Raw genomic sequence first — 22,215 nt, 5'->3', positions numbered from 1 at the left:
TTTTTTTTTTGCATGTGTCTTTATAGTAGAATGATTTATAATCCTTTGGGTATATACCCAGTAATGGGATTGCTGGGTCAGATGATATTTTTAGTTCTAGATTCTTGAGGAATCTCCACACTGTCTTCCACAATGGTTGAACTAACTTACACTCCCACCAAAAATGTATAAGTGTTCCTATTTCTCCACATCTTCTTCAGCTTCTGTTGTTTCCTGACTTTTAATGATCAGCTTTCTAACTGGTGTGAAATGGTATCTCAATGTGGTTTTGATTTGCATTACTCTATCGATCAGTGATAATGAGCTTTTTTTCATGTGTTTGTTGGCTGCATAAATGTCTTCAATTGAGAAGTGACTGTTCATATCCTTTGTACACTTTTTGAATGGGTTATTTGTTTTCCTCTTGTAAATTTGTTTAAGTTCTTTGTAGATTCTGGGTATTAGCCCTTGTCAGTTGGGTAGATTGTAAAAATTTTCTCCTGTTCCATAGGTTACTATCATTATCACTCTGATGATAGTTTCTTGTGCTGTGCAGAAGCTCTTTAGTTTAATAAGATCCCATTTGTCAATTTTGGCTTTTGTTGCCATTGCTTTTGGTGTTTTAGTCATGAAGTCTTTTCCCATGCCTGTTTCCTGAATGATATTGCCTAGGTATTCTTCTGGGGTTTTTATGGTTTTAGGTCTTACGTTTAAGTCTTTAATCCATATTGAGTTAATTTTCGCATAAGGTGTAAGGAAGGGATCCAGTTTTAGCTTTCTGCATATGGCTAGCCAGTTTCCCCAACACCATGTATTGAATAGGGAATCCTTTCTGTATTGCTTGTTTTTGTCAGGTTTGTCGAAGATCAGATAGTTGTAGATGGGTGGTGTTATTTCTGAGGTCTCTCTTCTGTTCCATTGGTCTATATATCTGTTTTGGTACCAGTACCATGCTGTTTTGATTACTGTGACCTTGTAATATAGTTTGAAGTCAGGTAGCATGATGCCTCCAGCTTTCTTTTTGCTTAGGATTGTCTTTGCTATATGGGCTGTTTTTTGGTTCCATATGAAATTTAAAGTAGTGTTTTCTAATTCTGTGAAGAAAGTCAATGGTAGCTTGATGGGAATAGCATTGAATCTATAAATTACTTTGGGCAGTAAGGCCATTTTCATGATATTGATTCTTCCTATCCATGAGCATGGAGTGTTTTTTTATTTGTTTGTGCTGTCTCTTATTTCCTTGATCAGTGGTTTGTAGTTCTCCTTGAACAGGTCCTTCCTATCCCTTGTAAGTACATTCTTAGATATTTTATTCTCTTTGTAGCAATTGTGAAAGGGAGTTCAGTCATGATTTGGTTCTCTGTTTGTCTGTCATTGGGGTATAGGAATGCTTGTGATTTTTGCACATTGATTTTGTATCCTGAGACTTTGCTGGCATTGCTTATTATCTAAGCAAATTTTGGACTGAGACGATGGGGTCTTCTAAATGTACAATCATGTCATCTGCAAACAAAGACAATTTGACTTCCTCTTTCCTAATTGAATACCCTTTATTTCTTTGTCTTTCCTGATTGCCCTGGTCAGAACTTCCACTATGTTGAATAGGAGTGGTGAGAGAAGGCATCAATCAAGGATAATTCTTACACAAATCTTTTTATATAAAGACCTGAAGAATTGAAGAACATTCATTTTAAATGCATATCTGGAAACTTTCTGTTTTCTTGCCTTATTTATCTTTAACTGGTAATGCTGGAACTGTGCAGAAAACCATCAAAATAACTTTATCTATTTTTAGAGTTTAAAAGTATGACATACATATATATGTCATATATATAATTAATGCATATATAAGACATAAATAAAATATAACTTCTACTATATAGTAGGAGTACTTGAGAGGCCAAAAATTGGCCACTACTAAATTCAGGCCTAACAATTTCTGTTGTTGGAAGCTACAACTAAAAAGGCATGGCTTGGCCTAAGGAATGAAAGGAAACTCTTTTGTTATTTTTGAAGGGTTAAAGCTATAAGACTTTTTTCCCTTCCTACACTTTTCTTTCTCTTGGTATTATTCCTTTATCATTCTCCTTCACTAATCTTTCCTCATCATGGTTTTTATATTTTCAAAACTTCACTCAAGTTTGCAAGCTGTAGAAACCTCACGTTGACTAGCCCAGTTTGTCTCTGACCCTTCAATGCTGCTCTACTAGGATTTCCCCTATTTCATGGCATATTTAATGGCAAAATATGACAGCCTTCTTTTTTGTGAAAGTTTTCAAATCATATCAAGGAGTTTGTCTTCCCAGCAAGCCCATTATAATCCAAATAGAAAAATGTTTGTTCCTAGTATTTGGCCTGATATAGAGCTTATACCAGAATATAAACTAGTCACATCACTGACACAAGTTTAGTTCACATGACTTTTTTTCTCATAGCAAGACTTTCCTGAAAAAGAAATCAGTGCAAGATTTATAAACTGCAAACTAGCACTTTAATGAACTAGACTATAAGAATGTTAGTGGATACTTTTCATCTTCCTGTGAGAAGGGTAAATAGGAGAGCTGTGATGGATGACATGACTGGTGTGTGGTGATCCGTGACATTCACAATGGTGGATAATTGCTAATAAATGGTAACATTTTTGAGTGTGAAGGCCTGTTCTATGCAGTTTTTATGAATGAGCTCACTGATACCTCACAATGACCGTCTGAGGTAGGTATTAACATTTTCCCCATATTACAGATGAAAAAAGTGAGGCCCTTGAGACTAGGTAAGGTGGCTCATGCCTGTAATCCCAGCACTTTAGGAGGCCAAGGCGGGTGTATCACTTGAGGTCAGGAGTTTGAGACCAGCCTAGCCAACATGGTGAAACCTTGTCTTTACTAAAAATACAAAAATTTTCTGGGCGTGGTGGCACATGCTTGTAATCCCAGCTACTCTGGAGGCTGAGGCACTAGAATCGCTTGAACCTGGAAGGTGGAGGTTGCATTGAGCAGAGATTGTGCTATTATACTCCAGCCTGGGTTACAGAGCAAGACTCTGTCTCAAAAACAAACAAAAAATTAGGCCCTGAGAAATTAACTTGTCCCAAACCTTACAATTAGTAAGAGGCTAATTCAGATTTCAAACCCAGATCTGTCTGAAACCAGTCTATACCTGGATATATTCTTTCCCACAGAGCTTTCTGAAGTGAAAATGTTCTATGTCTTCTGTTTTCAACATGGTAGCTATTTACCACATGTGGTTTTCTAATACTTGCAGTGTGTCTGGCTCAAGTGAGGAAGTGAATTTCTAGTTTCATTCCAATTAATTTACAGTTAAATTTAAATAGCCACATGTGGTTAATGGCTACTATGATCAACAACAGAGGTCCGGAGACTTTTACAGTGTTGCTAACTACAGACTAATAACAGGAAGCCCAGTTCAGGAAAGTATATTCACATAAGGTCTAGATTTTCGCCATTTCTAGAGTTTCTCAGACATTGTAAAAACAAAAACAAAAACAACAACGTCAGGGATGCTATCTTAAATCGCTGGGGTATTGGAAGTAATAGGATTCAATTAAGTAAATTATTTACCACTTCCTTTGGTTCAGAAACTGTGCCACGCTTTGGGTATTCTAAATGAATTTTGTCTTCAAGGAGTTCATCGTCTAAGTAGTTTTATAGAGTGTTGTGGCTTTTTCCCAGATTTTCTTCATATATGATTAGACAAAGTATTTAAATATGTGCTATATAATATTTTGTGGTGTTTCGATTATAATTTTTTGACTAGGTAATGTATTCCCATGGTTTAAACCACAAAAGGTTCAAGCGCTTTCCAATTCCCTTCTATAGATGCAAGCAGTGCTTTCATTTTCTAGTGTATGTCCTTATAAATGTTTTGTGCAGACACAAAAAATTCACGTATATATTTAACCATCCCCCTCTCTGAAAACAAATACACACTGTTGAATAACCTTGTTCTTTTTACTTAAAAAATATGCCTTGGATACATTTTCATGCTAGTATTTAAAAAAAGGTCTCTTTTTTTCTACTGATGCATAATATTACATTGTATGGTTTTATTGTAATTTACTTAAGCAGTCCCCTACTGATGGACATTTATGTTGTTTCCATTCTTTTGCTATTACAGGAAATATTGACGTGTAATTTCGGCACTTATATTCTAAAGCGAGCTAGAATGACTGCATTTCTGTTTCCCAGACCATATTCCCCAGAACACAAGTCTCATGATATGTTCAATATGCAAAAGGGTTCTATAGTTAAATAACTTTGGTTAACTCTGGGTATTTGTTGATGTTTTATAGTGCATACTGTCATATTAAAAGAATTCTTGAAGGCCGGGCGCGGTGGCTCAAGCCTGTAATCCCAGCACTTTGGGAGGCCGAGGCGGGTGGATCACAAGGTCAACAGATAGAGACCATCCTGGTCAATATGGTGAAACCACGTCTCTACTAAAAATACAAAAAATTAGCTGGGCATGGTGGCGCGTGCCTGTAGTCCCAGCTACTCGGGAGACTGAGGCAGGAGAATTGTCTGAACCCAGGAGGCGGAGGTTGCGGTGAGCCGACATCGCGCCATTGCTCTCCAGCCTGGGTAACAAGAGCGAAACCCCGTCTCAAAAATAAAAGAGAAAAAAGAATTCTTGCAATAATCTGCTTCTATGTAATCCAAGTGTTTCCAGCTTCACATTTTCTCAAGTAACAGAATACACCATTGTTTCAGGTCAGGTTTCTGGGAAGCAGACTCTGAGATAGAAATGTACGTATGAGAGGCTTACTGGGGCATCTTCTCAAGAACAACACCTGGTGATGGAAGTGAGGGGATCGAAACAGGGTGGGCAGAGGAAGAAGTTGGACTATGATGAAGTTGCAACAGTGGCCTCACTGGATCCCTGGGGAGTCCTCTAGAGGCAGAATGGCCCTTTAGAGATGTTCCAACTCTGGAAACAGGCCAGATTCCTGGAAGAAAAAGCCATTACCTGACAACGAAAGCTAGGTAGCTTTCTTTTTTTTTTTTTTTTTTTTTTTTGAGACGGAGTTTCGCTCTTGTTACCCAGGCTGGAGTGCAATGGCGCGATCTCGGCTCACCGCAACCTCCGCCTCCTGAGTTCAGGCAATTCTCCTGCCTCAGCCTCCTGAGCAGCTGAGATTACAGGCACGCGCCACCATGCCCGGCTAATTTTTTGTATTTTTAGTAGAGACGGGGTTTCACCGTGTTGACCAGGATGGTCTCGATCTCTTGACCTCGTGATCCACCCGCCTCGGCCTCCCAAAGTGCTGGGATTACAGGCAGCTAGGTAGCTTTCTTCCATTTGACAGCATTTCTCGGGAGGGGCTCAGCTATGATCTGTCAGCTGGAACGTTGAATTTCCTTGTTCACTACAACTCTGTATAGCATCTTCACATTTTTAAAGGAAATGCTTATCAGTTCCTAGATAGTTTTGCTGGTCAGAGCAAGTCACTTGGTCTCCTGGGACTCAATTTCTTACTGCATGAAATATAAATGCTGAGCTGAAAGTTCTTTAGAGTTTATAACATTCTTTGCATCTATTTCCATTTCAGTATGTGCTAATTAAATTTTAAGGTCAGACATAAGTTTTTCCAGACACACACTTGGCCATATAGAGCCAATGATGTGGATACATAAGCCCTAGTTTTTAATATTATGGCTATGAAGTTATGGAACAAAGTGCATTGTTATAGGGCTTTCAAGTATATGTCAGTTAACTTGGGGCAGATTCTTGGGGAGAAATTGCATAAGAGCTGAATTAGAACTTTTTATTTTTTAAATATTTTGGTTATCTCTTGTTAGGTGTTTGCTGAAGAAGCTAACTATCCTTCTAGAAACATTGGCCCATACTGATAAAATTGAAGGAATATACTGGCATGCAATGTAAAAAAGAGAGGAGCATAACTGGCTTTAAAGCACATTCTTAGGAGCTCTTATTTCTTTTCCTTTTAGAAGCTCAGCAAGAAAACAGGTATAGATAAACAGGCATAGCTTTTTCTCAGGGTCCTTCCATTTGTGAATCAGATGGGTCTAAATGCCCATCCTATGTCTTTGAGGATATTTGCGAATTTCATTCTCATGTGCCTGCAGAATTCATCACTTGTGGTTGATATTGATGGAAGCTTGTTTCCTGGTAGGAGAAGGAAAAGGGCTCAGGGAATGGGCCTCTCTTAAGTGTGCCTGGTAGAACTGATGAAAGTTCATAAAAAAGATGGAAAATATATCCAAGAAAAAGAAAATGTTCTTTTAAAATAATGAAATGGGAAGTGAAATCAAATTTAAGGCAGTGGGTATTATACAAACATGGTGCAGAGAAGAAAGCAAAAAGGAAGCAACGGTTCTAAGGTTGATGCGGTATGGGTCTACGATCAACCTTTAAACTGAATGTAAGTTTTTCTCAAAAACCTTAATCTATTCCTTCAACACAAAGCTTCATAAGGATTCTTGGTTCATACTGAAATTTGGTTAAGATGTTTCTTAATTTGTTTTATAAAATAAAAATTATACTACTTTAATTTTTTTTTTTGAGTTAGAGTCCCACACTGTCGCCCCAGCTGGAGTGCAGTGGCGTAATCGCAGCTCACTGCAAACTCTGCCTCCCATGTTCAAGTGATTCTCCTGCCTTAGCCTCCAGAGTAGCTGGGATTTCAGGTGCCTGTAACCGTGCCTGGCTGACTTTTTTTTTTTTTTGTATTTTTTGTAGAGACGGGGTTTCAGTATGTTGGCTAGGCTGCTCTCGAACTCCTGACCTCATGATCCACATGCCTTGGCCTCTCAAAGTGCTGGGGTTACAGGCATGAGCCAATGCACCTAGATGCTACTTTACTTAAATAGCATAATAAGTTGGACTATCTTTGTAAAAAACATATAAGTTATGTTATTTTTAGGTTTTCCAATCATATAATCTGATCACATATTTATACCTCATCAAAATTACATATACCTTAAAATATTATACTATATTATGATGTTGCATTTGACTACTTCATTTTTGAGTAGCGACATTGCCATTTCACTTTTAGAATTGATGTTTACAACTTAGGTTCAACACCTTCTTCAAACTTGGTCAGTAACTTGATATCAAACACACAAATACATTTGACATCACATGTGCTTTGTGCAATTTCGTGGTAAAGGGAAAGACATTTTACTAGAGAGCTATATGAAACATTATAGGCTTTAAAAAATGATATATAATAATTTTTTCTCCAAACTGAAGTAGCTCTAGTTAGCAAGGACATGAGTTAAATTATGGGGGACTTTGAGATTATAGAAAAGATTTCTCCAAGAAGTTCCATCTTGACTTATGGTAGTTTTCTCCATACAAGTCTTCCTGTTTTTTTTCATAGCATGATCAGGTATGTAGTTAACTATAAATCTGAGGAAGGGAGGATTACTCAATACATAATTATTAATCCTCTTATCCCTACCTTTGACTCTTACAGAATCCATTCCAATATATGGCTACGTGGCTCTTTGGAGCAATGTTCCATCATGTTCCATGTTGGTGACGTCACACAGAGCACAGAAATCAATGTTGGCAGATAGCCAGCCCATACAAGATCGTGTAAGTAAATGTTCTTGTTTGTTTGTTTGTTTGAGATGAAGTCTCACTCTGTCACCCAGGTTGGAATGCAGAAGTGCAGTCTCAGCTTACTGCAACCTGCGCTTCCCAGGTTCAAGCAGTTCTCTGCCTCAGCCTCCCAAGTAACTGGGATTACAGAGGTGTGCCACCACGCCCAGCTAATTTTCTATATTTTTAGTAGTAACAAGGTTTCACCATCTTGGCCAGGCTGGTCTTGAACTCCTGACCTGGTGATCCACCCATCTTGGCCTTCCAAAGTGCTGAGATTACAGGTGTGAACCACCATGCCTGACTGTGAGTAAAATTTTTTAAATTGTATTATATAATGTAGACATTTTTATGTAATAATAAAATTATTAAATTCCAAGATTGCCAACCAGTGTTTTCCTACAGGGTATCTGTACAGGTAAGCCACTGGGGCAAGTTGAGATTTCCAAACTCTCCATTCAGCTAATACTGGTGGAATTAGCACAGACCATTAAGATCAAGGCTTAATGGCATAATTTAGTAAGAGAAATCTGTCACTTCTGTCACCGATATTAGTCATCTAAAAAAGCAGCCAATAAGTGAACTAATGATAAATAAAAGTTTTGATATAAAACCAACTCTACAATGTATAACTAGGTTTAATTTTTACATTTACTCATGACCATTTATGAATGAAAAATCTTCCTTATTACTAATAAGGAAGATATGGCAAAACAGGTGAAGTTATATATACTCTGAATGTTTTAAAAGAGCATCTTGGTTGAAAAAATATACAATTCGTTATTGCATGTTTTTAAATGAGCATCTTGGTTTAAAAAATATACAATTTGTTATTGCATGCTTAAAGTATATATTTGAGGGGACAGAATATTGCACATAATTTTTTTCTGAAAAAAGACACTTAGTAAATATTATAGACTTTGTGAGTCAAATGATCACTGTCCCAACTAGTCATCTCTGCAGCCATCAGTGTGTATGGGCATGGCTGTTTCCCAACAGAACTATTTACAAAAACAGGCGGCAGATGAGGGTTGGCCTCTGAGTCATAGCTTGTCAATATAGAAAATGAAAGAATTGTGCATATCGTTTTCTGTATATTGCTGGGTTAATTTAGAAAGAACTTGGGTGCTTAAAATTAAGTAACAGGCTGGGTGTGGTGGCTCAAGCCTGTAATCCCAGCACTTTAGGAGGCTGAGGTGGGCGGATCACGAGGTCAAGAGATCAAGACCATCCTGGCCAACATGGCGAAACCCTGTCTCTACTAAAAATACAAAAATTAGCTGGGTATGGTGGCATGCGCCTGTAGTCCCAGCTACTCAGAAGTCTGAGACAGGAAAATTGCTTAAACCTGGGAGGTGGAGGTTGCAGTGAGCTGAGATTGCACCACTGCACTCCAGCTTGACGCCTGGTGACAGAGCAAAACTCTGTCTCAAAAAAAAAAAAATTAAATAATAAATGTAATCAAACTATCTAATTTCTAAATGAATTTACTAATCTAAGTAGATTAGAAGACAATGCAGATTAGATCTATTAAATTACTGAGACTTTGAGATGTATTTTAAAACAATGTAAGGTCAAGTTCAGTCTCCATAACTAACCAAAATATAGTAAGGTATAACTTAATGATCAAGATATGTTCTAAGAAATATATCATTAGGCAATTCTGTTGTGGGGCCATCCTAGGCTGTACTGACACAAACCGAGATGGTGTAGCCTATACATGCCTAGTCTATATGGTATAGCCCATTGGTCCTAAGCTACAAACCTGTGCAGCATGTTACTATACTGAATACTGTAGGCAATTGTGACATGATAATAAGTATTTGTGTATCTAACCATAGAAAAGATACAGTAAAAATGAAGTACAAAAGATAAAAAGTGATATATCTGCTAGGACACTTAGGATAAATAAAGTTTACAATATTGGAAGTTGCTCTGGTTGATTCAGTGAGTGAGTGGTGGGTGAATGTGAAAACCTTGGACATTACATGACACTACTGTAGTCTTTATAAACACTGTACAATCAGGTCATGCTAAATTTATTTAAATATTTTTCTTTTTTCAGTAATAAATTAACCTTAGATTATCATAACTTTAAATTTAAGAAACATTTTCTTTAACTTTTTGACTTTTGTAATAACATAACATAAAACCAAACATACTGTACAGCTGTACAAAAATGTTTTTCTTTACATACTTATTCTATAAGATATTTTCTATTTTTAAAAATGTTCAGTTTTTGCTTTTTAAACTTTTTTGTAATCAAACACCGCATGTTTTCACTCATAGGTGAGTGTTGAACAATGAGAACACATGGACACAGGAACGGGAGCATCACACACTGGGGTCTATGCAGGGGAACTACAGGAGGGACAATGAGAGGTGGGGAATTGGGGAGGGATAACATGGGGAGAAATGCCAGATATAGGTGATGGGGAGGAAGGCAGCAAACTACATTGCCATGTATGTACCTATGCAACAATCTTGCATGTTCTTCACATGTACCCCAAAACTTAAAATGCAATAAAATAAAATAAAATAAAATAAAATAAAATAAAATAAAATAAAATAAAAAACTAAGACATAAACACACACATTAGCCTAGGTCTACACAGAGTCAGGATCATGAACATCACTGTCTTCCTCCTCCACATCTTGTCTCCCTGGAATGTGTCCGGGGGCAGTAACACACATGGAGCTGTTATCTCCTATGATGTCAACGTCCTCTTCTGGAATATCTCTGGAAGGACTGGCCTGAGGCTATTTTACAGTTGACTTTTAAGAAAATATAAGTAAAAGAAGTACATCATAAAATAATGATAAAAAATAGTATAATAAATACATAAACCAGTAACATAGTTATTATTAAGTATTATGTACTGTACATAATTTTATGTTATACTTTTATATGACTAGCATTGCAGTAAGTTTCCACTAGCATTACCATAAACATGTGAGCAATGCATTGTGTTCCAACATTAAGGCATTGATATGGTTTGGATTTGTGCCTCCATTGTTGGAGGAGGGGCCTGGTGGGAGGTAATTGGATCATAGGGACAAAGTTTCCCCTTGCTGTTCTCCCGATAGTGAGTTCTCATGAGATTTGGTTGTTTAAGAGTGTGTAGCACCTCCTGCTGCTCTCTCTTCTTCCTGCTCTGACCATATAAGACATGCCTGCTTCCCCTTCACCTTCTGCCATGATTTTGTTTCCTGAGGCCTCCCCAGCCGTGCTTCCTGTATAGCCTGCAGATATGTGAGTCTGTTAGACATTTTTTTCTTTATGAATTACCCAGTCTCAGGTAGTTTTTTATAACAATGCAAGAATGGAATATACAGACATCTACAAAGACACCAAGTGCTAGGAAGTTTTTCAGCTTCATTATAATTTTTGGAACAACCCTCATTGTATATGTGGTCTGTCTTTGACTGAAATTTTCTTATGGGCATGTGACTTTAAAGCCACAGAAATAAATCCAAGCATCTGGTTTCTTATGGTAAAGTGAATATATATTTTTTATTTTCACTTTTAGTTATAATTTCTAATTAACACCCTCAGGTATAATTCTAATTAACACCCTCAGATATATTTCAGATAGCATGTATAATAGATCAAGATAAACAGTGGAATAAATAAAGAAGTTTAAGAAAATTGAAACATAAGGACTCTAAGAGGAAAAAGGCAGTTTCTTTATTTTTCCATCATTTTTGGTATGAGAAAATAAAATAACTATAAATTGAAAGAAAAAAAACATGGAGAGCATGTTCTTTGACAGTGTCTATAAACTGAAACTTACCCCTTACTTCATAAACTTCCTTGAAATTATTGTTTCTTGGAATTTTTATTAAGAATTCTCCAAACCTAAGAACGAGTTTACTGGTGTCTTTTTTTTTTTTTTTTTTTTGAGACAGAATCTTGCTCTGTCACCCAGGCTGGAGTGCAATGGCCCAATCTTGGCTCAATAAAACTTCCACCCCCTGAGTTCAAGCAATTCTCCTGCCTCAGCCTCCTGAGTAGCTGAGTAGTCATCATGCCCAGCTACTTTTCATATTTTTAGCAGAGAAGGGGTTTTACCCTGTCAGTTAGGCTCGTCTGGAACTCCTGAACTCGTGATCCACCTGCCTTGTCTTCCCAAAGTGCTGGGATTACAAGCATGAGCCACCGCACCCAGCCGGGGTCTTATTGATACAAACCAAGTAGGTATTGCTACCACTGAGGGATTAAAGAAGATGCAGGGGAAAGTTTGGATATAAAGAGATAATATCTGAGAAATTTTTAGCAATAGCAATGTAGTTTGGAGTGTCTTGTCACTGAGACATTGAGGGAAATGAATAAACATGATTATTTTTTTTAATTATGATCAATTCTGGGGAAAATAAGCTGCAGCAGGGGAATTTTGCTTAAATGAAATCATGCTTGAAACATGCAAGAGATTTAAACAGGAACCTCCCCTAGTATGTAAGTAGTAAATACGTATTTTGAAGTCATAAGAAGAGTGTCATGTGTTTTCTGCTTTTCTATGAATTCTCTTTGATTCCTACATTTTTAGGTTCAGTTTCCTTTGTTGATACTTAAACATAGCGACATTCTGATTGGTTATGTTTTGTTGGCCAGTGATAGTTATTCATGTCAGGATTTAGGCTAGGTGGAATTAAAGACCTCAAGTATCTCTTTCAATTTGCAAAGTAAAAGAGGCAGGTAAGTGTAATTTGTTCCTTGGTGAGCTCTGCTGTTACTGTAACAAGAACTCAGGAAGGCACTATTTGTATAGGTTAATCCTTTGGAGGTAGCTTTTATTTTGGATAGTCAACCGGGGAGTGTAATAGGCTCCATGCTAAAGAAGCCTTCACTGTGATGACATTTCTGCCAGCCGAATCTCACTTGTAGTCTTTAACATGATTTATTTGCTATAATTTTTGCATTTTGAAAATAACTGCATTTATAAAACAGAATTTGGGTATAAGCTAAGTTAATAAGAATCTCACCAGTGCATGCTTTCTTCACTCAAGGCCCCTTCCCTTTAATTTTAGCTAGGGATGTAGCTTATAAGCTTGGGTGGCCTTGAGTCACCACTTTTAACTCAATTTAGTTAAAGCTTTTAATTTTTATTTTTATTATCTTTTTGATTATCAGGGTAATATGTGCTCATTATAGAAGAGTGAAAACTACAGAAAAGTTTAAAGTGGGAAAAATATCACCAGTTGCCGTAATTACTAGGAGGCAACTAAATGCATGACTGTTAACAAGGTTAGTTTGTTTACATGGTTATTATAAAAAAAGATTGAAATGTTTCATTGTGGTTTTGCTTGTTTAACAGCAAATCATGACATTTCTTTGTGACATTACATAAGTAAACATTATTTTAATGTGCATATAATACTGTAATATAAAATAGGTTCCAACCCATCATACCTTTCCCTAATTTTTGATTATTATAAATAATACTTTGGTGAATATATTTTTGAATACATTTTGTCCAAGTTTCTGATAATTTCATTAGGTACATTTCCTAAGAAGGGAAGTAAGATGTATAAAGTAATAAATATTTTAACAGTGCTCAGCTCTTATCCCAAAAATTATGTACAAATTTATAACTTTGTCATCCCTACACCTTCATTATTTCTATGTGAGCCTTGGTGATATTGCATCCTCAGCAGTGCTGGCATTTCACAATCCATTTCGATTCCATGAAGAATAGGGCAGGAGTTTATGCCAAATGTAATTCTCCTCTTGAATCCACAGAGAAAATTAGGAGAATGGGATTGAAGGGAGTCCCACAAACTAAGTCTAATAAAACCCAGAGACAGTGAGTAACGATAAAATCCAGAGCATGTTATTGAAGACAGACAAAAACAAGTGAAGTTAGCAGAATTTGTGCAGAAAACATTGCCAGGAGGAATGAGAGTGTGGAGTGGCCACAGTGATAGCAGATGTCGACGGCTGCCAGCAGGTAAGTATTCCAAGCAGGAAAGACCCCTGTTCTGAGTGGGAGGTACACTCAAACAGGGAGTCATTCCTGGGAGAATTGGAGAAAGATGTTTTTGTTCCCATAAGAGGCAGATCTCAGAAAGCATATCTTTTAAAAAGGAGATAAATGCATTGAAAGGAAGGGACTGTATCTCTTAGTGGCAGCTTCTAGTGAAGAAGCTAGAGGAGCTCAGAGCTGGTGCAGGTGCCATTCCTTGTAAGATCCAATGGATTTCAAAAGGTGCTTAATGACAGTCAGGTTCCTGCTGCATTGTACACTTAGTGCCTGGGATTTTTCTCCTTGTATGGAGATGTGGACAAGTTAAGAGCCTGTGAGGCTCATCTTTGACCAATGGGATAGAGAAGTTAGCAAACGTTCTTCCCCATTTCTCTGCCTGGGTGTGACCTCTTAAAGTACAGTTTGTGTACTGCTGTGCACTTAGAAATGGCAAACTCTGTTGTACTCCCTTATAACAGCTCCATCCACCCTCAGTTTCTGTTCTTTTTTTCTTCCTGTTGTTTTTTTTCTCCTTCTTTTCACTTCTTTCTGCTTTCTTGCAATCATACTCCTCAATAAAATAATTTTTTCTGTGTCTAATGATGATTTCATACCTGCATTATTTTCATATCTTTATTGTTTTTCTGATTTTTATTGGGATTTCTTCTCTGTTACGTGGATTATTTAAAACAGTATGCTTAATGTTCAACCAATTGAAGATTCCCTAGTTGACTTTGTCTGCAGATTTCACAGTCAGATTTCTTTCAGAGTATAAAACACTGAATACTTTTAGTCCTTTTAGTTTTGTCATGACTTGCTTTAAACCCAACATATGGTTAATTTTGGCAAATCTTCCAAAAGGACCTAACAAAAGTGAGTTTTGCCATTGAGTATGGGGCACCTTAGAAAACAGACAGGTCAAGTTTATTATTTTTTCCACATTTACTCTGTCCCTGTTGACTTTTTTGTTTACTGTTTATTCTATCAGCTTTTGAAAGAGATGTTTTAAAATTACTAACAATGATGGTGAATTTGCCTGTAAGATTTAAAGCTGTGATTTTATAAGACTATAGATGGGAACGTGATACCTCCCTGGTAGTTTAACCTTTTCATAGTTAAGATATGCACACCATCATCTCTGTACTAAGGCTACCTGCCATAACATCTGCTTCATTATTAATATAGCTACCTCAGCTTATTTCATTTAATAGTGCATGCATGATATTTTTTTCTTATCCATTTACTTTTAGCCTTTTCTTTATCTCTATGTTGTATACGTGCATCTCGTGTAAACAGCATGTAGCTGTGTTTTATGTTATTGTGTTGAATGCTTAGTCTTTTACAGAGTATTTAGTTCATTTTTGCTTAATATAATTACTGGTATATTTATGTTTTTATTCACCAACGATTTTTTTTCTGTTTGACTCAGCTTTTGTGTAGCTTTTTCTTCCTTCATTGCTATTGCAACACGCATCCTTAGATATTACAGCATGCATCTTTTGCATATTATAACATGTACCCTTTGCATATTATATTCTATCTAATGACTTGTTTTAAGAAGAGATAATTGCAGTTTGATTTAAACCCTTAAAGAGGAATAAAAACTTCCAATTGTTTTCATGAAGTGAAAATGCCACTGATGTCTAAGCTTGATAAAAATTTCACAAGAAAACTATTTCCCAATTTTATTTATGAATATCAATGTAAAACTCTTCATATTATTAGTGGAAAAATTCCAGCAACTCATTAAAAAAGTAATATATCATGAACAAGGAGGGTTCATTCTGGGAATGAAAGATTATGGACTCTATTAAAATAATTTATCATATTAATTGGTCTAAAATCATATGCTTATTTCTATAGATGCTGCATATTTAGTTGACAAAATTCAACAGCCATTGTGGATATTTTTTCAAATAGACAACTCAATAAAGTAAGAGTTATAACATTTTACAGTCACAGCGAGCTGACAAATTATATATGCTGTAGGGGCAGAAATTGGGTGATCCCTTTCTTCCCCATTATAAGGGTCACAGCCTACACCCTTATAACAAAAGACAGATTAACAAGAGAAATGCATGTTTATTTGATCACATGTGACTCAGAAGCCTTAAAAAATGCAGGCCCAGAGACTCAGGGAGAACTATCCATTTTCATACCCATCTTTTTGGAACATTTATGGAGACTTCACTGTCTAGGCATGATTCATGCATAAACAGCCATGTAGAACTGTGTTGGACAAAAAGGGCATGATCTAATGCTAACAGACTTGGTGAGGAAATCTCAACAAGACCTGCCCGGATTCTTCTTGCCCTAACCAGGCAGCATTCCTTCCTCCCAGGTATGAGTGATGGCCCCTCTGGAATGACAGTCTTAAATTCTTTTTGGCCAACTGTTACACGGAAAGGTGAGGGAAGTTTAGAATAATATTTTTGGGCTTTATGCCTGGCCTTCATGAAAAAGCATTCTGGCCTATGACCTGCCTGGGGAAGAGGGCTTTCAGTTTCTGTAGCTCTCCTTGGGGAAAAATGAGGCTGAGAGATGAGTGTAGGAGATCAGAGAGAAACTTGCTTCTGAGGCTGCTTCTGAGGCCTTCATTTTGAAATATTATTTTTTTAAGCCCCACAAATGCACACATACAAATATAAACACACATGCACATAGACACACAATCTTGCCTCAAAGCCATTATTGTAATTAATAGCAAAATACTGCAGACATTTCTGCTTATTCTGTTAAAAGTATAAATCAGAAAATGATGCACAATTCTCAACCCTACTACTGATGCTGTACCAGAGATTTGAGCCAACAAAGCAGATAAAAGAGACAAATTAAGTCTAAAGCTCTAAGACCTAAGCAGGTGGAAGTAAAACCTCAATGTTTTTGTGACTTAATATTTAGAAAACCCCCAAATAACCTGTGAAAGTTTCTAACCATTACTCAATTCCAGCATGTAAAATAGGAAAAACAGAGATAAATTTGACTCATTAAAAAAAAAAATCCTTTGGTTGGAAAAAAAAAAAAACCCTCTGGGAAAATTCAAAAGAATAATAAACTGGGAAAAATATTTACTTCTCCAATCACTGAGCATTTCCCCCTAATATATTAAGACCTTTTAGAAACTGGGGGATGTGGGGAAGTACAAGCTATAGAGCTGTCAGCAAAGGATGTAAATGAACAGTTTATTTGAAAAGAATTGCAAATAACATTTCAACTCAGAAAAAGGTATTCAGCTTTACATAAGATGCTAGTTGTTATTTGATTTTATTTAAGAAGTGAGAGAGTATAAGTATATATTTCTAAATTTGCTTGCATTACATAAAGAAACTTTCAAGGAAGGAAGCACAAGAATTAATAGAAATGGTTGCTTAGAAAGACCAGAGTGGAGGGAAAAGAGAGTGAATGGGACAGGAATTGAAGCCTAATTCTTACGTAAATACTTTCTCCTGTTAGCCATGTGAACATATTAACTTTAAAGAAAAAAAAAGAATACAAATTTCCAATTCCTTTTAATTACCATGTAAGTTGAATTCTTTAAAGTGTTCACTTGCTATTTGATTTTCATTTCTTAAAATTATCTGTTCAAATTCTTTATATTTAGAAATATTTTTAACCAAACTTTATAATTCTTTAATATATTAAGGAGCCAGTACATTTTAACATATTTACTTCACCTTTTAAAAGTCTGCTTACTCTATCATTTTGTTTAGTATACATTAACTTACAGAAATTAATAATTCTAGTTTTTCAAATCTATCAATCTTTCAGTATTGACTTTTCAATAAATATAACTTTATTTTTGAAATGACACCCAAATGCTAAATGTTTAATAAGAATCATATCTACTTTAAGGAAATTGATTATCTCTGGCTGACCTTTCACTTCAAACTGCCCTATTTTTAATAAATGCATAAAACATTTCAACAGGCTCATGATAGCACATTTTATTTTATGGCCTTCATTTTGATGAATGACGAAAGGAGAAAATATAGAAATGATTCTGGGTATTTTTATGATGCCTCTTTACATGAACTATGAGCCATAGTTACCAGTGCTATGAAATTGGAGTTGCTTGTCCCTTAGAGATTCTTACAGTGATTAGGAAACAAAGACTAACTGTGAAATGAGACTTTGTTGTTTTGGAGATCTGGAAACATCAGATGAAACTGAAGTTCTCCCACATGAACAAAACATTCTTATTTTTAAGGCTAATTGGGACATCTGTAATTACTATTTGTTTTCTTGAAGGAAAGTATATTAGGTTACAAACACTAAGGGGGAGATAGGTGGACATGTTCCTTAATCTTAGGCAGAATTTAAAGACTACAAAGATCTGAATGTATGTATGTTGGAAGATGGAGGAATGGGGAAGAAATAAAGTTTAGATCGTCTGAGACTTTAACAAACAAAAGGTTAGATTTTTCCAAGCACTATATTTACCTATGTTCCAAGTGCTCAGATTGCATAAGAAATCATTCTCAGACTTCATGTAATAAAGCAATCATTTATTATGCTCATGAATTCTGCAGATAAAAAATTTAGACAGGGCACAACAGATATGGTTGTTTCTGCTCCAGATGCACGGGTCCTCCATGGAAAACTTAAAGGCTGGGAGGCAGGAAGCAGAACATTTTTCTGTAAAGAGCCAGAGGAGTAAGTGTTCTTTGCTTTGCAGGATTTAAATACGGTCTCTGTCATGACTACGTATTTCTGCTGTTTCCGGGTAGTAGAAGCTATTGATAGTATGTAAATGAATGAACGTGGGTTTCAATAAACTATATTTGCAAAAACAGGCAACTGATTGGGTTTGACTCCCTGAGGTACCTACAGGACAATTTATTTGCATGTCAAGTTGATGAGAAGTGTCAAGTGGAGGTCTCCATTCTTCTTCATGTAGAGCATTTCATGTAGGCTCATTCCCTTTGGGATAGTTTGGGCATCCTGTCATCATGGAGGCTGGAATCCAGCCATGTGAGTCTTCAGAAAGAAGCAATTAATACATACCCCAAATCATCCACCAAATCCTCCTAAGAATCTCCTTAATGCATCTGTGATACTTCCTCTTCTTAATAAGCAATGGAAAGATGAATGAATGGAACTCAAAACATTGCTTCAAATGGTTCATCCTTGCCCATTCAAGACTCATATACCTCTCCCACCTGATGTGTCAAGTTGAGACACATGATATCAGGCGATCTCTTGAATGATATCAGGTGATCTCTTTGCCACTGTAGTTAAGGTGGGTTTCTGCTGGTCACTGACAAGTTCAAGAAATATTAGAGCTCATCTAGAAATTACATAAAATTTACTCTTTTTCTAGATGTCTTTTTTTAAAGCTAGAATTTGTCATAGGACGTGAGATGAGAATATAAATCTTTTAAAGACTTAAAAGAATGCTTCACAAAACACTTGTTCAATAATAACTTGTCCCTTACCTGCTGCTTCAAGATTAAGATAGTGGTTCATTGAGTCATTTGTCAACACTTCAGTATTGATAGACTAAACTTGTTTTTATTTTGTGGTAAATTTTAACATCTCCTGGTCTAGTTCCTCTTTATTCCTTTTCTATTTAAAAATTATTTTCACCAGTAGGTGTTTTTAGATGAACTTAGGGATCATAGCGTCAAGTTCGCTTTTCATGTCAATTCTTATACATAATTTTCACTTCTGAATTTATATCTTATGAAATTATTGGAAAAAATATATCTGTAATATATAGTATTCATCTAGGAATAAAGTATGCTTCTCAAGTTATTTAACTGTTCTTTTTGCTTTTCAATCTAGTTTTATTGAAGCAGGGAATGATTAATATGAGAGTTGTTGACATTAATATATATATTTTTTTTGGTTTCTGTCCATGGTTTCTGTCTCATAACTCCCATAGAGCTTGTTATTTCCTAGGTGACTAAAACAATAGGTATATCTTTTGTTAAAATATTTAGTCTTTTGTTCTTGGTTTCTGAAGCAGCTTTCAAACAGCTTTAGAATAATAAAGGTGAAAGTCTTTTGTCATCATGTTGGGCTCTTTAGGGCTTGGAAGCAGGACTCAGTAAACAGAATCTCTTTCTGACCTTCTCCTGCTGCTCCCCTCTTTTTAATTTAAAAATTTCAATTTTATTAGACAGGGTCTCACTCTATCAGTCAGCCTGGAGTGCAATGGCACAATCTTGGCCCACTGCAGCCTTGACCTCCAGGACCCAAGTGATCCTTCCATGTCAGCCTCCCGAGTAGCTGGAGCTACAGCTGTGCACCACTCTGCCGGGCTAATTTTTTTATATTCTTTTGTAGAGATTGGGTTTTGCCGTGTCAACTATTCCATTCTCAAGCTATCCATCTGTCTCAGCCTCCCTGAGTTCTGGGATTACAGGTGTGACCCACTGTACCTGGCCCTCCTGTCCCCCTGCTTTTTTTTTAACTTGCTTCTTTTTCTCCCTGCGGAAGGCCATGGAAACTAAAAATGTACTCTCATCTTCTCTCCCTTTGTGTTTTGGAGTTGGCCATGAAGAAATGGTCTGAATGTAAGTCATAAGATCCCCATTTTAGAAGGGATCCTGCACCATACCCAGGAAGAATGAATGCTGCACAGAGAGGCCAAGAAAAATCTAAACAATCGCTACTGGGTTGCCCCACTCAGTCTATTCATATTAGGTCATACTCTCTTTGCCTAACCATATTTTTACATGATTGTTCATGCTTCAATCATTCCTATCCAATGAATTTTTCATAAAAGGCCCAGAAAGAGAATGGGGAGCTTCTGAATAGCTGAACTTGTGGAAGCTTGCAGAAAGGTGAAGAATAACTCATCCACATGTGGGTGGGTGGCACATCCCAATTCCACAGGAATGGAAGCTCCTGTGCTCAGGACCCTTGTAGACCTTGCCTTATGTACCTCTTCATCTCTCCATTTGTTTATATCTTTAAAAATATCCTTTATAATAAAGTTGTCAATGTGTTTCTCTGAATTATGTGAGCCAGTCTAACAAATTATTCAAACCCAAGAACTGGGCTATGGGAACTCTGATTTGTAAGTGGTGAGTTAGAAGCCCAGATAAAATAACCTGGTGCTTGTAGAGACTGAGCCTTCAACTTGTGTGATCTGATGCTGTCTCCAGTTAGATAGTGTTAGGATGCTATTTCCACTGCAGTTGGGTGTCCACTGCAGAACAGATTTCTTGCTTGTTCATTGGGAGAAATCACCTCACCCTTGGTCACAGAAGTTTTCTGTGTTGATTGTCATGGTATGAGATTAGAGAAAAAACTGTTTTCTACCTAGCAGCTGTGGTTTAATTCATACCGTCTTTTTTCGCTCTGTATGCCATTTACTCGTAAAAAAAGGTGAGTGTCTTGTCTAGCCAGCAAGATTAAGAAATAAGTTTGTCTTCTGCTTTTTGGGGATCTGTTTATTCTGGTATTTCTGGGAAGGAAGGGTAGAGTTGAATCAAATAGTAAGTCTTAAAGAATATATATTTTTTAAATCTGTTATAATGTATGCTAATGTCTGTTGTATTTGTTTTTGCTTTGGTATCCTAATGTATATGACACTTAAACAGTTGTCAAAACCCTCTAGGGATCAGTCATATACACACAGATAAATAAGCATGAACCTCACTGTCATCGTCTACCATTAGTGAGCTTATTTATTTAATTCTTTCTCTTATTTCAATTTTCTGGTACAATAGGTTATGGTAATATTCTGTGAAAACCAACCTGGCATTGTTAACCTTTTCATGGGACATTAAACTTTGACTACTGTCACAGTTAGTAAATCTCACTTTACAGAAATTTAGTTTGTGCATTAAAAATGTATATATACAATTACCCTTTTATATACAATATACATATTTTATAGTTGTGGTTAAATCACTTTAAAATTTTATTAAAACATGAAGTGATTGATTTTGAGATAGAGATAATACCTAGCGCCACATATGGTGGGACATACATGCACATCATTGTTGAGAGGTGTTTCTTTTTTTAGGATGGAAGGCCTTTTGAGCGAAATGATGTGGCTCCCCCATGCCTCAATCTACCTCCCTGGGACAGGCATTTAAGTTGTCTCTGATATGGTGGGTTCAGCTTCCTTTATGCCACTTGGCCACTGCCTATTTAGTGCAAGCCTCTGACTCTCTCCTCAGCTATCTTCCATGCTCCCTGTGGATTATGACAGAAACTTCTGCATTCCTTCCAGAGAAGCTTAGATGAGTTAACTCGATCTTTCTCTCTGCTTACCTAGTTTTCACCTTTGTTACTCTGTCACATTTGGCCAACTCTTGAGTGGGACTACTCTTCATGTTGGTATCTGTTGGGAATTTGGCTGGATATGGGGACTAGGCATGCCACCAAATTCACTCTCAATCCCCCACTGGTGTCAGTACTGGGTGAGAATTCAGTTCGCATAGATCTTCTTCGTTCCTCTTTGCCTTCCCACCCACTGGTTGAAATGCAACTTACATCAGGTCCTTTTTCCCAAGGGCAACCTCTGGTTTAGCCTCCATTGACAGATCATGTTTCCACTCTCCACTATGTTTGAAACTCAATTTAGACCAACTTTCATTTTCAAGATTGAAGCCTTAGGAAAGCTAGGCAGCAGGGATTTACAAACAGAAGGTGGCACTGGTTTTATTCTAAGAGGAGCTTAACCTCGCACTAAAAACATGGATGCAAGCAAGGCTGCCTAGTTTTCTGT

The 22,215-nt window shown here is 36.6% G+C and overlaps 1 protein-coding gene across 4 annotated transcripts in view; it reads left to right on the top strand.

Annotated features, from left to right (window-relative positions):
- IL15 (interleukin 15) overlaps positions 1 to 22,215 on the top strand; it is a 119,543-nt gene that overhangs the window by 16,878 nt on the left and 80,450 nt on the right. For 2 of the 4 annotated variants that reach the window (XM_078367845.1, XM_078367848.1), the window contains 2 exons: positions 7,439 to 7,560; positions 12,698 to 12,811. The gene's annotated coding sequence lies outside the window, so the exon portion shown is untranslated. The remainder of the gene's footprint in view (positions 1 to 7,438; positions 7,561 to 12,697; positions 12,812 to 22,215) is intronic. The other 2 variants (XM_008992669.6, XM_008992668.5) reach the window with 1 other exon arrangement.

Source organism: Callithrix jacchus, chromosome 3 (genome assembly GCF_049354715.1).
Source record: "Callithrix jacchus isolate 240 chromosome 3, calJac240_pri, whole genome shotgun sequence".
Lineage (NCBI taxonomy): Eukaryota > Metazoa > Chordata > Mammalia > Primates > Cebidae > Callithrix > Callithrix jacchus.
Note: the sequence above shows the minus strand (reverse complement) of the source record. Positions and strands in the feature narration are given on the sequence as shown.